The sequence below is a fragment of the Triticum urartu genome, chromosome 1 (genome assembly GCF_003073215.2).
Source record: "Triticum urartu cultivar G1812 chromosome 1, Tu2.1, whole genome shotgun sequence".
Lineage (NCBI taxonomy): Eukaryota > Viridiplantae > Streptophyta > Magnoliopsida > Poales > Poaceae > Triticum > Triticum urartu.
The window spans coordinates 316,699,128-316,716,199 of NC_053022.1; positions in this window are offsets into that span (position 1 = coordinate 316,699,128).

A 17,072-nucleotide genomic window follows, 5' to 3' on the forward strand; every position below is an offset into this window, starting at 1 on the left:
GATGTATGTTTTGGTGATCAACTTGCGGGTTCCGCCCATGAAACTATGCATAGGGGTTGGAACACGTTTTCGTCTTGACTCTTCGGTAGAAACTTTGGCGCACTCTTTTAAGTACTTTGTGTTGGTTTGAATCGATGAATCTGAGATTGTGTGATGCATATCGTATAATCATACCCACGGATACTTGAGGTGACATTGGAGTATCTAGGTGACATTAGGGTTTTGGTTGATTTGTTTCTTAAGGTGTTATTCTAGTACGAACTCCATGATAGATTGAATGGAAAGAATAGCTTCATGTTATTTTACTACAGACTCTTGAATAGATTGATCAAAAAGGATAACTTTGAGGTGGTTTCATACCCTACCGTAATCTCTTTGTTTGTTCTCCGCTATTAGTGACTTTGGACTGACTCTTTGTTGCATGTTGAGGGATAATTGGATGATCCAATTATGTTATTATTGTTGAGAGGACTTGCACTAGTGAAAGTATGAACCCTAGGCCTTGTTTCAACGCATTGCAATACCGTTTGCGCTCACTTTTACCATTAGTTACCTTCCTGTTTTATATTTTCAGATTACAAAAACCTATATCTACCATCCATATTGCACTTGTATCACCATCTCTTCGCCGAACTAGTGCACCTATACAATTTACCATTGTATTGGGTGTGTTGGGGACACAAGAGACCCTTTGTTATTTGGTTGCAGGGTTGCTTGAGAGAGACCATCTTCATCCTACGCCTCCTATGGATTGATAAACCTTAGGTCATCCACTTGAGGGAAATTTGCTACTGTCCTACAAACCTCTGCACTTGGAGGCCCAACAACATCTACAAGAAGAAGGTTGTGTAGTATACATCAGGGTGCCTTGGGCATCCCCAAGCTTGAGCTCTTGCCTCTCCTCCTTCTCCTCATATCGAGACCTCCTCGATCTTTGATCACTTCATCCACACAAAAGTCAACAGAAAGCTCGGTAAGATCCGTTAGTATAATAATGCAAATCACTACTCTAAGTACTATTGAAACAAATTCATATTTTGTTTTTGCATTTTAGCTACTGTAATGTAACTTTTCCATGGCTTAATCCACTGATAGAAATTGATAGTTTCATCAAAACTAGCAAACTATGCATCAAAAACAGAATCGGCCTTAAATAAGATAGTCTGTAGTAATCTGAACATTCACCATACTTCTGGTACTCCAAAAAATCTGAAAAAATTAGGAAAAATAAAAAAATTATAGAAAGACAATGCAAAAAGTTTTAGAACCATTTGACGTTCCAGTAAAAAAATGTAAAATCACGCACTACAGCCAAAGTTTCTGTCTTGCATCGCACAAACCAACAAGCAATGTAAACATCCTAAAGGCAAATTTTGGCACATTATTTTTATAATACAATGAATTTGTACTTTATAAAAGCACAGAACAAAAATAAATGACTCTCTAAAACGTCCGGGTTGTCTCCGTGGCAGCGCTTTCTTTAAAGCCATTAAGCTAGGCATATAGTGCTCAAGTAATGGATCCACCCGGATCCCAAGGTATATCAAAGACAATTTTAATTAACAATGATTTGTGATTTAGTAGTGAGCACAAAGTAACATATATCATGCAACAACAAAGTCTAACTCTCTTCCTATGCATCGGCATGTCATAAAAGAACAATCCATGCACACATAGTAAAGGCCAATGCATAGTATAAACAGTTTCTTGCAATTTTATCATATTGGAAACATGGAGAGGTGGAGATGTAGTTCCTCTATCATAATATTTGCAAGTAGGAGCACCAAGCACATGCATATTATATCTATCAAAATTATCATGTGCAACGGTAAAATGCAACCCATCAATATAATCCTTCATAAGGGTAAACTTCTCCGATATAGTGTAGGCGGGAGAATTCAAAAAGATAATAGGACTATCATGTGTGGGTGCAATAGCAACAATTTCATGTTTAATATAGGGAACTATAGCAAGTTCATCTCCATAAGCATAATTCATATTGGCATCTTGGCCACAAGCATAGCAAGCATCATCAAAAAGGGATATTTCAAAAGAATCAACGGGATCATAACAATCATCATAGTAATCATCCTTCGGTAAGCACGAAGGGACATTAAATAATGTATGAGTTGAAGAGTTACTCTCATTAGAAGGTGGGCATGGGTAGCTAATCCGATCTTCCTCCTTTTGTTCTTCGCTCTCCTCATCATATTTTTCATCCAATGAGCCCACGGTTTCATCAATTCCTTCTTCCATAGACTCCTGCAAAATATTAGTCTCTTCTTGGACAGTGGAGGAGTCCTCAATATATGGTTTAACATAGGCATTAGAAGCATAATTATCATAACAATATTTAAGCATGGCAAAATTTTCAGATTTGTAAAGAGTAGCATCACACTTTCCAATCAAAGAAGCAATTTCATAAGCACCTTTAAAAGCAACAAATTCTTCAATTTGTTGAACATCATAGTAATTATAAACACCCTTAGCATACGAAGATATGATTCCATTATCACTAAACTCACATTGGTAGGGAAGGTGTTTCTTAGGGTCTTCATAACAACAAGTAAAATCATATATTTCACATAAATTCCAAGCATAGCATTGCAAACAATGAATTTGATCCAGTAAAAGTTTCCCTCTTTGAGATAAGCGGTGTCGCACATAACAAGCAAGCTCATCTAAAGATTTTTCCCTCAACTAAGCTAGTTGGGGTTTCAGCACGAGCACATAGGGATCGAAGATGATCCAAGTAAAAAGCTTCAGGAGTGCGATAGATTTTGAGTGGTTCTTTAACCATTGATGTAGTAGGTACAACTAATTTTTTTAGTATTTTTCGTTTCCTACCCATAACTAAAGATATAAAACAAGAGCACAAAATAAAAACTACTTAGTGATAAAGCAAACAAGCACACACGAGAATATTCACCCCACACTATAACTCCTCGGCAACGGCGCCAGAAAAAGGTCTTGATAACCCACAAGTATAGGGGATCAATTGTAGCCTCTTTCGATAAGTAAGAGTGTCGAACCCAATGAGGAGCTAAAGGTAGAACAAATATTTCCTCAAGTTTTATCGACCACCGATACAACTCTACGCACGCTTGACGTTCGCTTTACCTAGAATAAGTATAAAACTAGAAGTACTTTGTAGGTGTAACGGGATAGGTTTGCAAGAATATAAAGAGCATGTAAATAAAAACTAGGGGCTGTTTCAGGTAAAGAAGCAATAAAAGTTAGTATAGCGAGTGTGGAAAAGTGGTGGTAGGAGTTACGAAATTGTCCCTAAGCAATCGACTACTTCACTAGACCAATAGCAAGTTTTATGTGGGAGAGGCCACTGCTAGCATGTCATCCCTGACTTGGAATTCTATGCACTTATGATTGGAACTATTAGCAAGCATCCGCAACTATTAACGTTCATTAAGGTAAAACCCAACCATATCATTGAGATATATTGGTCCCCCTTCAATCTCGTATGCATCAATTTCTATGCTAGGTTGAAGCTTCTGCCACTCTTGCCCTCCAATACATAGTCCTATCAACATACAACTAACCCTATGGTGTGATCCACGTGCGCGCTCATATGATGGGCACCAAAGGACAACAACATAACCACAAGCAAATTAAACCAATCATAGCAATTCACCAATTACCGATAGGACAACGAAAATCTACTCAGACATCATAGGATGGCAACACATCATTGGATAATAATATGAAGTATAAAGCACCATGTTCAAGTAGAGGGTACAAAGGGTTGCGGGAGAGTGGACCGTTGTAGATAGATGGGGAAAGGTGATGGATATGTTGGTGAAGATGAGGGAGGTGTTGGTGTAGATTGCGGTGACGATGATGTCCCCGGCGGCGTTCCGGCGCCACCGGGAGAGAGGGGGGGAGGGGGCCCCTTCTTATTCTTATTACTTGACCTTCTCCCTAGATGGGAGAAGGGTTTCCCATCTGGTCCATGGCCTCCATGGCGGCGGAGGGGCGAGAGCCCCTCCGAGATTGGATATGTCTCTCTGTCTCTCTCCGTTTCTGCGTTTCAAATTCTGGCTTTCACCGTTTCTTATATTCTCGGAGATCTGTAACTCCGATTGGGCTGAAATTTTAACACGATTTCTATCCGAATATTGGCTTTCTTGTGGCGAAAGAAGGGCACCAACCGCCTTACAGGGTGGACACGAGGGCCCAAGGCGCACCTGACCCCCTGTGGCATGCCCCTGCCTCGTGGCCCCCTTGGGCATCGTCTCGCGTTGATTCTTCTTCCCAAAAATCACATATATTCCAAAAAAATCTCTGTCAGTTTTTATCCCGTTAGGACTCCGTTTGATATGAATTTTCTGCGAAACAAAAAACATGCAACAAACAGGAACTGGCACTGGGCACTAGATCAATATGTTAGTCCCAAAAAAAGTATAAAAAGTTGCCAAAAGTATATAAAAGTTGTATAATATTGGCATGGAACAATCAAAAAATTATAGATACGACGGAGACGTATCACCCCCCGACACTCCGATAATTATCCGGTGACCCTGGAACTCATCCGGTGTCCGAATATAATCATCCAATATATCAATCTTTATGTCTCGACCATTTCAAGACTCCTCGTCATGTCCGTGATCATATCCGGGACTCCGAACTATCTTAGATACATCAAAACACATAAACTCATAATACCGATCGTCACTGAACGTTAAGCGTGCGGACCCTACGGGTTTGAGAACTATGTAGACATGACCGAGACACGTCTCCGGTCAATAACCAATAGCGTAACCTGGATGTTCATATTGCCTCCCACATATTCTACGAAGATCTTTATTGGTCAAACCACATAACAACATACGTTGTTCCCTTTGTCATTGGTATGTTACTTGCCCGGGATTCGATCGTCGGTATCATCATACCTAGTTCAAACTCGTTACCGGCAAGTCTCCTTACTTGTTCCGTAATGCATCATCTCACAAATAACTCATTGGTCACATTTCTTGCAAGGCTCATAGTGATGTACATTACCGAGAGGGCCCAGAGATACCTCTCCGATAGACGAAGTGACAAATCCTAATCTCGGTCTATGCCAACTCAACAAACACCATCGGAGACACATGTAGAGCATCTTTATAATCACCCAGTTATGTTGTGACGTTTGATCGCACACAAGGTGTTCCTCCGGTATTCGGGAGTTGCATAATATCACAGTCAGAGGAACATGTATAAGTCATGAAGAAAGCAATAGAAATAAAACTGAACGATCATTATACTAAGCTAATGGAATGGGTCGTGTCCATCACATCATTCTCTAATGATGTGATCCCGTTCATCAAATGACAACACATGTCCATGGCTAGGAAACTTAACCATCTTTGATTAACGAGCTAGTCAAGTAGAGGCATACTAGAGACACTCTGTTTGTCTATGTATTCACAGATGTACTAAATTTTCGGTTAATACAATTCTAGCATGAATAATAAACATTTATCATGATATAAGGAAATATAAATAACAACTTTATTATTGCCTCCAGGGCATATTTCCTTCAGTATATTTCAAAACAAATGTGACATGTATATACAAAAACTAAAATTGCAATGCTCTAATTTGTAAAAACAACATAACTGGTCTAATGGCAAGTTCAACATCAACAGATTAACAATAATGAAATGTCGTGGACTACTTGAAAAAATGTCATTGTCTAAATAATGAAATTGCTATGCTACTATAAAAACATGGCAACTTTGGGATTTTGTAACGGGAACATGCCAAAAAAATATAAAAATGCACATGACAAGTTTTGAAAAATTATTCTCCAAAAAACACGGCAACTTTTTGTCTTGTGTAATGGGCACATGGCAAAAATTAGGAATTTTTTCTTTCAAAGATGGGAATTTTTTGGAATTTTGAAAAACAGTTGGCCAATAATTTCAAAATGAAAAATCAAATTCAAAACATTTTAGCTTCCAAACATATAGCAAATTTGACCACATTTGTTGAGAACCCTGGTAAGCTTGCCCCTCCTTCATTCAGTAGGTCATGAAATCGAGCCACCACCCACACACCTTTCCATGATTTTCTTGTCGGGAGAATAAAAGAGAGGACATTTGTCAGGAAGCTGGTTACAACGAATGATTCTAAAAACTAACATGGAAGCAGCCTTGCATCGTGATTCGTGCTAGGATATCGAATGGCAACAACCACGTTTGTTGCGAGAATGTTCCCAACAAACGTTTGTTGGGTATCATTTTTGCAAAGTAAACAAGTAGGGACAATGGTTATCATTAGATCATTGATAATTAGTGGAGTACTGCTAGGGTAACTTTGGACCATGGGATTCAGTAACATGTGAAAAAGAGCATGCATGAGACTGGGAAGCATGTGAAGAAAACACATAATTTCAAAAATGGTTGTATGGATAGAGATAAAGATAACTCAACTCAGAAAGATGTGAAGAAAACACATAATTTCAAAAATGTGGGTTGAGGATAACTCAATAAGAGTGTCTTCATCTTGCATGGATAAGTATAAGAAGAGGTTGGAGTGTACACCGAATCGAAATTTATAAAAATGTAAGGTGTAGCACAAGCACATAAATATTTAGTAGCAACATTCCTTTGTGTTACAATATAGAAAAATATAGACCGACGAGGGAAGGAGCCCCGTGGTATTTTAATTAAGGAGGGTTTTAGATACCAAATTTAAATCCGCAAAGTAATATCCTACATACATGATTCGAACTCGGCTCTGCCAAGATGCACTATGTTTGATTAAATCGGACATTTTTCTATATGGTATCACAACTAAGGATGTCCCTATATTGAAATCTCTTTATTAATTTTCTTTTTTTGGCAAAACTCATGTGCAATGACAACCATTATTTGCTCCTCCCATGTGTCGTGGGGGAAGAAACACGGGTGTCCGAGAGAGACGTCATGTCAGACGCGGACACACAAACCCCACATGAACTCCACTTCTCTCCCCCTCCCCCTGAGCCAGTTGCCACTCCCCTGCTCTCCCCTTCCTGCCTACCCGTCGTTGCACCACATCAGCCGCCCCACCCGCATGGTGATGGGCCGCAACAAAACCCAAGAGGAGCCTGACTGTTCAAAGGAGTGGAGACCAGCGCACCTTCGATCTTCAGTCTCGGCCTTTCGCTACCCTCCAGATCGCCACCTTCGTCGCGCGCCCTCTCAGTGTCATAATCCCGACACGCTCCCTCATGCTCGTCGTAATTCATAATTTTTTGCTTTCAAGGTTATCTAAGGGATGTGTGGGTCATTTGGACCGTACTCTTGTTCAAAACAAAGTTCTAGATTAAAAACCCAATTAACACTATAAGCAAGTATGGATTGTCATCGCTATGGCACTTCGTTGGTCTTTTTTGTGTGGAAAAACTTCTGATCTATCCATATTCAATTACGGCAGTACAACGAATAGCAGAAATAAGAAAATTACATACGGATCTGTAGAGCATACTTCGTTGGGCTTTTGAGTATCTGCAATTCTACACTGAGTCAAATGATATCTAGAAAAAAAATCCAAAGGTTGGAATTTTTAAAAAAGTCAATGATTTTGGGTGATCCACATAGCGCCAAAACGAAGATATCCTCATTGCACATATTGGCTGGCTTCCTGCCTGCTAGTCCTTGAACATGCATTTTTAAACCAAGCGCATGCTTAGTTGCGATCAGCCACCAACTCGGTTTGGCATCATTTGTAGTCTAAAGTTGTACTCGTATTTATTTTGTCGTATCAGAACACAAACAAACTAGTACACTGACCAATGATTGTAGAACGGCGGATTAGATAAAATCGCTAATCAAGAGGGCCAAAGTGCTAGTGGTTCCGTGTGGAGTAGCGATCACTCATCTTGGTGAGACCGATAACGAAGAACGGCTTGCCCACCGGTACCGACGTGACGGCGTTCGGGTGGCGCTACCACTCTCGTCCTCACGGCCGGGGCCCTCGACTCCTCGAGCTTGATGGATGGATCGCCGTCGCCATCCATCGTTATCACGTGTGCAGCCGGTGAGGAACTAAGATCAGCATACGTGTGGCTGCCGCACCCGCAACGTCAGTTGCACAGTGGACCTGCCCGTTGCCGGCGAGCTGGGTCGTACGAGTGGATGACCCGCACACGTTCGGCGTTTATTTTAACACGGTGTAGATGCCGGCGTTCATACATAAGCACATATACTTGCCTTTAAGCATCTTCGGCCACACCCCCAACAAGGCTCCCAGGTAATTTTTCGACAGCCGGCACCTAAAAATCAGCTCAGTGGTGTCTCAAAGACCCTTTTTTCACCGGTTCGAATCGAAATTGGCATCGGCGGACCCAGGCCAAACCCGCCGCGCTAGGGGACACTTGGGGGCACCGGCCGAACCGTTTTTTGGCGCGAAAATCGGCGGGTCCTCCTTGGCAGCGACTCGGCGCTTCTCGTCGCTTCGTCGTCTTCGTCGCCTCGGTTCCTGCGACGGAATCAATGTCAAAGCTGCCGCGCGTAGCCGCGCCGGTCAGCCTCCTCCATTGATGCCTCACAGGTGGCTCCGTGAAAACGGGACGACGCGCGTCCCTCGCCCGCCACGCGTACACACGGCGGCCACGCGAGCGCTGCCTATATAAGCCGACCCCTCCCGCACTGGTGACGCACAGACTCTCCACCGCCGACGCCCCCGTTCCTCGACGTCTCCGTTCCTCCCTCTCTTCTCACTGTCTCCAGTTCACCCAATGGCCGAGCGCTTTCCAGGCGACAGCGCGGCGGGGAACGGCTTTGGCGGCCGCCACCTTCACGAGGACGAAGCTCGGCTTCTCTATGAGGCCGAGTACCCGGTCCCGCCGGACATGCGGGTGCCCGGGGCTTGGAGGATCGGCGCCGGCGGGGTCCCGGTGCCGCCGCCGCCCACCGGGGCGGCGCATCGTGCGGAGATCACCCGCATCTGCGCCTCTCTGCCATAGGCGGCGAGGGAAGGGCCGAGGTACGTTCCCGACAGCCCGCTGTGGGAGCAGTACTTCCGTCGCCGCCACACCGAGCAGCTCGAGCCTACCAACGACGTCGTGCCCTCCGGAAGGCTCAACTCCGACGGCCACCGTCGATGATGGGCGTGCCCGGCCGCACGCTGGAGGTCGTCCTCGAGTACATCGAGGGCGGCAACATGACCAGGCTGGAGTACCCCGCTCCCCCTCCTTCTCCTGCCGGCGTGGGAGCTCGTGGACGCCGAGACGCATGGACCCGGCATCCTCCTCCTCGTCCAGCCGCTCGTCCGGCTCTCCCTCCCTCCTCCCCGTCAAGCTGGAGCCCCAAGACGCGCCGATCAGCCCGCGCACCCGCAGCTCCGGCGTCTGCATCGCCGGCTCCTCCCTGATGTAGGGTGGAACCCTATACGGCCGATCTTTCACGAAAGGAGCTGATACTGTGAAGAACACGGAGAACACGAGGGGGAAAACGAGGAGAATCACGAGGGGAAACACAAGAGAAACACTAAAACCAACAAGATATGGTCACACATATGCTAGATCTTCGAAACACAAAGAGATACAAGATCCGAATCCAACAAAGGACGATACATAGGGTAACCGGTTCTTCTCCGTGAGGAGGTCTTGATGTCTTCTCCGTGAGGAGGTCTTGAAGACTAAATGACGCAAAACTACCACATTTGGGGCAGAGTTGACACATAACTACCTACTTTGCCTCTTTTGTCTGAAAACTACCAACATTGGGGCAGGTATGTGACACATAGCACTGTTCGCTCGGTTTAGCTATATTCTGATCGGTCGGCCCCAATTTCAGGTCGACGTGGCAACGGACGATGGACACGTAGCTGACGGCCATTAGGTCTCCTTGGGTAGGCGATATAACCATCGTTCGAGATAGAAACAGTCTCCTCGCTCGCTCACCCGACGCCACCCTCGCAGCCGCCAGGCCCCTTGTCGCCGCCGCCGCCGCCGCCAGGGTTCCACCTCGCCGCCCGACATGGTATCGTGGGGAGACGGTGAGGAATCGTCTGAGGACCATAGCAATGCTACCAACGAGGTCAGTCGTCATTTTTCTGAATTCTACGGTTACGGTTTCTCTGATTTGGGGATTTAGGAATTGGGGATATATGATTCGAGCTAGATCTTCTCTCAGCCGCAATGTACATTCTATTTCTTAGGGCTTAAAGGCCCTTTACGACTCGGAGTGGGAAGGGTTAGCTGATGGAGCAGAACCTCCACTTTATAAATGTGGAGCCATTGCCGCAAAGTTTGTAGGTTGGGAAGGATATGAGACAGGAAGGAAATTTTTGGGATGTGCAGAGCAGGTGTGTGATTTACCTGTGCTTATTCTTTAATCACTGCTTATTCATCAGTAAATGTAGCAATTCAATTAGGAGCTATTGAAATAAAAATGTTCTATGTTTCTGTAGTTTGGGGAAAGATGTGATTATGTTAAATGGGTAGACGGAGATTGGCCATCATCACTGCAGAAAGCTATTGGAAAATTATGGGAGATGTATGGAGAAGCCAAACAAGGAAGAGTTAGTGATGCTCTGTACTGTATGGAGGAAAAGTTCAAGTTTAGGGATGAAATAACCAAGCTCCACCGTGATCTGAAGATTGTCCAAGAAGAAGTGAATAAGACTGTGAATGAGAAGCAGATAACACTTGCTCTGAAGGCAAAGGCTGAACAAGCACTCATTGATGCAAGGGCAGAACTAGAGGAGAAGAAAAAACTGGATGCTGCAGCTAGTAACACGCACAAGGTGTTGAGGATCAAGGCAGAGAAGGACAGGGATAAAATCAAGGAAGAGAAGAGAAAACTGGAGTTAATGATTGCAGATTTGGTCAAGTAGAAAGAAGGTACCAGGGCAAAGCTGAGGAAGATTAAAGAATTATGTGATGAGTAGTATTTCCATTATCAGAGAAGTAGTTGTATTATTATTTCAAGCTATTGTTCAATTATGAGTGTTTCAAATTATGAGGTGTAATGAATTATTAGTGATCTGTTAAGTGAATTGTTGGCTATTTCAATTAAGTGAAGTGATTTGCTGAATTTATATTTATTTGTAAAGGTGTCGACTCGATGTTGAGACCCTTTTTGTTTAAAAGGAAATTTGAAAAACATCTCTCTTGTTTTTACTCCCTCCGTTCCAAATTAGTTGACTTGAATTTCACAAAAATTGGACACCACAGTACTGCAAGTAATATATAACTGTCACAAGACTTTCACAAAATAACATGCATAATTGTCACGAGTTCAAACTGTAAGTGCATCTAGTGCCACCCCTAGTTGGTTTTGGAGTATTGACGACAAACCTAGTTGAGGGACTGATGTGTTTGTGAGAATTGCAGGATAACACAGGTAGAAGTCCCTCATTGATTCGGTTTTCCTACCAGAGATGACCCCTAAAAATGTATGAAGACATTGATGTCAAAGGTGGTATATGAAGAGATTCACATTGAAGACTATGACAAGAGAAGACATCGCATGAAGCCTATGGAGCTCGAAGACTTAGATCTTTCGTAGTTCTTTTTCTTCTTTGTTGAGTCATAGGAACCACCATACTGTTAAGTGGGGTCCAAGAGAACCAGTCAGAATGACCGAAGTGATGCTTAAACAAAACCTATGTCTTCGATTGAAGACTATGAGAGCGAATCTTGTCCAGAGTCGGACAAGTCAGCTTTGCTTGTAGCCCAAGTAAAGTTGCCGTGTGAGTTTGAAATCTGACCGTTGGAACACGTGTCAGTTCCTTAGTGACCCAGGGTCATTTCGGACAAATCAGGTCGGGTTGCCCAGTGGCTATAAATAGCCCACCCCCTACAACCATAAACGGTTGGCTGATCAGAGTTAGAATACGGCTTTTGTCGTTTGAGAGCAACCCACCTCGAAGCCTTTGAGAGAGAATTCCTTGCGAGGATAAAGCCCTAACCACCCAGAGCCAAAGAGAATTAGGCATCACTTAAGTCTTCTTGTCTGTGTGATCTGAGGACTTATTACACTTGAGGACTGTGAATCCTCCAGCCGGTTAGGCGTCGCGTTCTGAGCATCCAAGAGACATTGTGGATCGCCGGTGAACGAAGTCTGTGAAGGTTTGGGAGTCTACCTTGAAGACTTACCAGAGTGATTGGGCGAGGTCTGTGTGACCTTAGCTTAAGGGGAATACGGTGAGGACTGGGTGTCCTGAGCTGCGTGTTCAGGACTGGGTGTCCTGAGCTGCGTGTTCAGGACTGGGTGTCTGGGACTGTGTGTCCTCAGGTTTAAATACCTAGCCGTCCTAACCATACGTACAGTTGTCACAGCAACTGGAACTGGTCCAACAAATCATTGTCTTCAACGAGTCACTGGTTTCATCCTTCCCTTCCCTTTACTTACTGTTGGTCCTTGTGAAGTCAATGTATGATTGCACTATCTTTTGTCTTCACTGAGTGACTGTGTGTTCTGTTTGGCTTCATAATATCTTCATACCTGATCCTTACTACATTGCTGCTATTAGTCATTGTGCTTTCGCTTCATTGAATACTTGACTATGGTTTGCTTAGTGTAGTCTACCTTCCGCTGCATGGCAATAGGTTTATTTCTATTGTCTGTCTTCATAACTTTCATGTTTTGAAGACTTTCATAAAAATCGCCTATTCACCCCCCCCCCTCTAGTCGATATAACACACTTTCAATTGGTATCAGAGCTAGGTACTCCCTTGTTCTGTGTGATTTGGTTTAACCACCTGGAGTTTTAGCTATGTCGACTGCAGGGATAATTAAAGTCTCCGCTGCGTGCCCCGTCTTCGATGGAACTGAATATCCCTACTGGAAGAATAAGATGCGCATGCATCTTGAAGCCATTGACATCGACCTATGGTATGTCATCAAGAACGGCGTTCCCAAGGCTGGAGAAGGTGTCACTGCTGCTGATGTCAACAAGTTCATTCAACTGGACTCTACTGCCAAGAATATCATCTGTGGTCATCTGACCAAAGGACAATATGGTCGCGTGAGTGCATTGGAAACATCTAAGCTAGTCTGGGACTGGCTCTCCAAAGTCAACGAAGGCGTCTCAACCCAGAGAGATCAGAGAATCAGTGTCCTTCGCAACCTCTTCAACCGCTTCAAGAGAAATGACAATGAGAATGTCCAGCTCACATTTGATCGACTCACTGACATCACTAATGAGCTTCAAGCCCTTGGCGCTACTAAGATCACCAAGCATGAAGTCGTCAAGACATTACTGAGATCACTTGACAGTTCGTTTGACACCCTAGCCCTGATGATTCAAGAACGTCCTGATTTCAAGACACTCGATCCGTCTGACATACTTGAGAGGCTCAACACACATGAGTTTCAGCTTTTTGAGAAAAGAGATATCTACGGTCCAAACTATGGGTGAACTCGTGCCTTGAAGGCAAAAGCTATCTCCTCATCTGAAGAAGAATCTGACAGCAGTTCTGATGATCCTGAAGACATTAGAAGGGAACTTGCTATGCTTGTGAAGAAGTTCCAAAAAATTCACCAAGAAGAAAGGTTTCAAAAAGTCTTCCCGATCAAGCTCAAGGAATGACGAAGCTTCTGCTCATGACTACAAGAAGAAAACATGTCACAAGTGCAAGAAACCTGGCCACTTCATCTCTGAGTGTCCGCAGTGGGACAATGAGAACAAAAAGAAGAAGAAGAGCAAGGAATATGACTCTGACGACAAGAAGAAGAAGAAATACTCAAAGTCCTCTTCCAAGTCTTCCTCAAAGTCTTCATCACACAAGAAGAGCTCATCTGGCAAGGCACGTGCGTTTGTTGGCAAGGAAATGGACTCAGAGGAGGAGTCCGCTTCTGAGGAGGCGGAGGTGGAGTCTGAGGAGGAGTCCGATTCTGGCGTCGCAAGTCTGGCTACAGCATACATTGCCAAGTCCATCTTCAACACTGAAGACAATGACTTCATCACCGACACCGATGCAAATGACAAGGACTACTCCGCTCCTACCTACTGCTTCATGGCACGCGGTGCCAAGGTAAACACACGCTCTACTCACTATCAAACATCTAGTGACGATGACTCTGATTGTGGTTCAAAACCCAGCTACAAAACACTTGCTAAAATTGCAACTGAACAACAGAAAGCCATGGAACATATTCAAAAACTGTTAGACAAAAGCGATGATCTGTTAGGCGCTGAAATGACTCGTTCTGAGTCCTTAATTGAAGACATAAAAAATCTTCACGTTAAGTATGAGGAACTTGAAAGTCGTCATGAAACGCTCTCAACAACTCATGAAAAGCTTTCCTATGATTATCTTCAAAGGAAGCAAGATCTTGAGAAATTGAGAGCGGCTCATGAAGATCTTCAAAAGGAAAATGAGTCACTTCGCGCCAAACAGATCAGTTCCGCTCAGGAAGGATTTGAACCACCATGTCTTAAATGCATTGAGCGTGATAATGCTACTACTGTTGCTGAATGTTCTACTGCTGCTACTGTTGCAATATCTTCAACTGTTGATGTGGGAACTAACCCCTCTGCTGAGGATTCCACTGCTATTGCTGATGAGAATGCTAGGTTGAAGACATTGCTTGAAACAGGGATGTACAAAAGTCTTAAAGGGCATCAGACACTATGTGATGTCCTCAAAAAGCAGATCTTGAACCGAAACCCGAGGAAAGAGGGTGTTGGGTTTGTAAGGAAAATGAATGCTGATGGCTCTTACTGGAAACCTAAGCAGTATCCCAAAACCACATGGGTTTCTGCAAAGGAATCTTCAGCAGATCTATCCACTCTATCTGGCTTCACTTGTGCAAACCCCATTGTCATTGATGAATCCTTTGATGCAAACTATAAACTGTTTAAGAATCAGAATGGTGAAGTGTTTGCCAGGTACATTGGTACTAACTGCAGGAATGGACCTCCTATGAAGAAGATCTGGGTTCCGAAAAAGTGTCTGGAGAATCTTCCTGTGAATGTCATCATGACACCACACGTGAAGAAGACAAACCCCAGACCACAGGCTTCATACGGTCCAAAGGCTTCATACAGACAGAGGACTCACCTGAGTCGCACTAACGCAAATGTTTTGCAGGGAAACCATACTCAGGCCTATGAATATGAGCGTGGTTCATCAAACTGCCATGTTCATAAGACCAAGAACTATTCTACTTATTCTTATGAGTACTATTGTCCACCTACAAGACTGTTTGCTAGGGCTCCAAAGCCAAAGTTCTCAGATGTTGCACTTAGACTTATGGCTTCTAAGCCATCCTTGAAGATATGGGTGGCTAAGAAAGCTTAACTCTCTTTTGCAGGGAAAGGTCTCCAGCAGAAAACCAAAATCGTCTGACGCTTTTGCTGGGGACCTTAAACATCTTGTAGGGCGCAAGATCAAATGCCCGAATGGTCTTACTATGTACTTCGTTCCTGAATCGCTTGCTACTCTCCCTATTAGTCCTAATCTGGATCTAAGCTTTCATAACCCACTGGTTCGTCAAATGTTTTTGCTTCACAATTCTCTTCGTGAAGCCTATCCCCCTAACTGCACTGTAGGGTACGACACCAGCGTCTTCAGAATGGATTATTGATAGTGGGTGTACCAATCACATGACTGGCAAAAGAAGCCTTCTTATGGACTCAACCTTACGTCCATCCGACAAGAGTCACATCACATTTGCTGACACTGGTAAAAGTAAGGTATTGGGTCTAGGTAGAGTTGCAATCTCAAAGGATCAACACATGGATAAAGTCATGCTTGTTGAATCCCTTGGCTTCAACTTAATGTATGTCTCAATGCTTTGCGATTTGAACCTGATCGTAATGTTTGGAAAATATTGCTGCCTTGTTCTAATGGAATCTGACAAGTCTCTAGTGTTTGAAGGGTATCGGAAAGATGATTTGTACGTGGTAGATTTCTTAGCAGGACCACAGCTTGCCGTATGTCTTCTAGCAAAAGCTTCAGAATGCTGGCTCTGGCATCGGAGACTAGGGCATGCTGGCATGAGGAACCTCCACACCCTTGCAAAGAAGAAGCATGTCATAGGCATTGAGGGCGTCAAGTTCAAGAAAGATCACTTATGCGGTGCCTATGAAGCAGGAAAGATGACGAGGGCCAAACATCCCTCGAAGACAATCATGACAACCACTCGACCCTTCGAACTGCTCCACATGGATCTTTTCGGTCCCACTCATTACTCAACTCTTACTACTACTGCTTGTCTCTATGGCTTTGTCATTGTTGATGATTATTATAGATATACTTGGGTGCACATAATCCTCTACAAGACTGAAGTGCAGGATGTCTTCAGACACTTCACACATGAATTCTCAGCCCCGTACACGCCACAGCAGAATGGCGTCGTCGAACGCAAGAACAGAACACTCATTGAGATGGCCCGAACGATGCTTGATGAATACAAGACTCCAAGAAAATTCTGGCCTGAAGCCATTGATACTGCATGCCATACAATCAATCGTGTTTATCTTCACAAGCTTCTGAACAAGACATCTTATGAGCTCCTTACTGGCAAGAAGCCAAATGTCAGTTACTTCAGAGTATTTGGCGCCAGGTGCTGGATCAAGGATCCACATCACACTTCAAAATTTGCACCAAAAGCACATGAGGGTTTTATGCTTGGATTTGGAAAGGATTCGCACTCCTACAGAGTCTTCAATCTCTTTCATTATAAAGTGGTTGAAACAGTGGATGTGCAGTTTGATGAGACTAACGGTTCACAAAGAGAGCACCTCCCAAATGTGCTAGATGAAGTTCCATCCAGCGAATCAATCAAGCTTATGGGAACCAGAGAAATCATACCCTCTGAAGCTCAACCTGAAGAGGAACTTATCATCTCCGCACCTGATCAACCTGAAGACAATGCTCAGCCTGAAGACAATCCCACTAACAATGACAATGATCAGCAAGAGCAAAACCTTCGCCATGTACATCCTCGTGTTGCCAATGAAGTGCAGATTGAGAGAATAATTGATAGCATCAATGCACCCGGTCCGCTCACTCGTTCAAGGGAAACTCAGCTAGCAAATTTCTGTGGGCACTTCGCATTCGTCTCAATAACAGAACCCAAGAAAGTTGAAGAAGCCTTCATGGAACCTGAAGGGATTCAAGCTATGCAAGA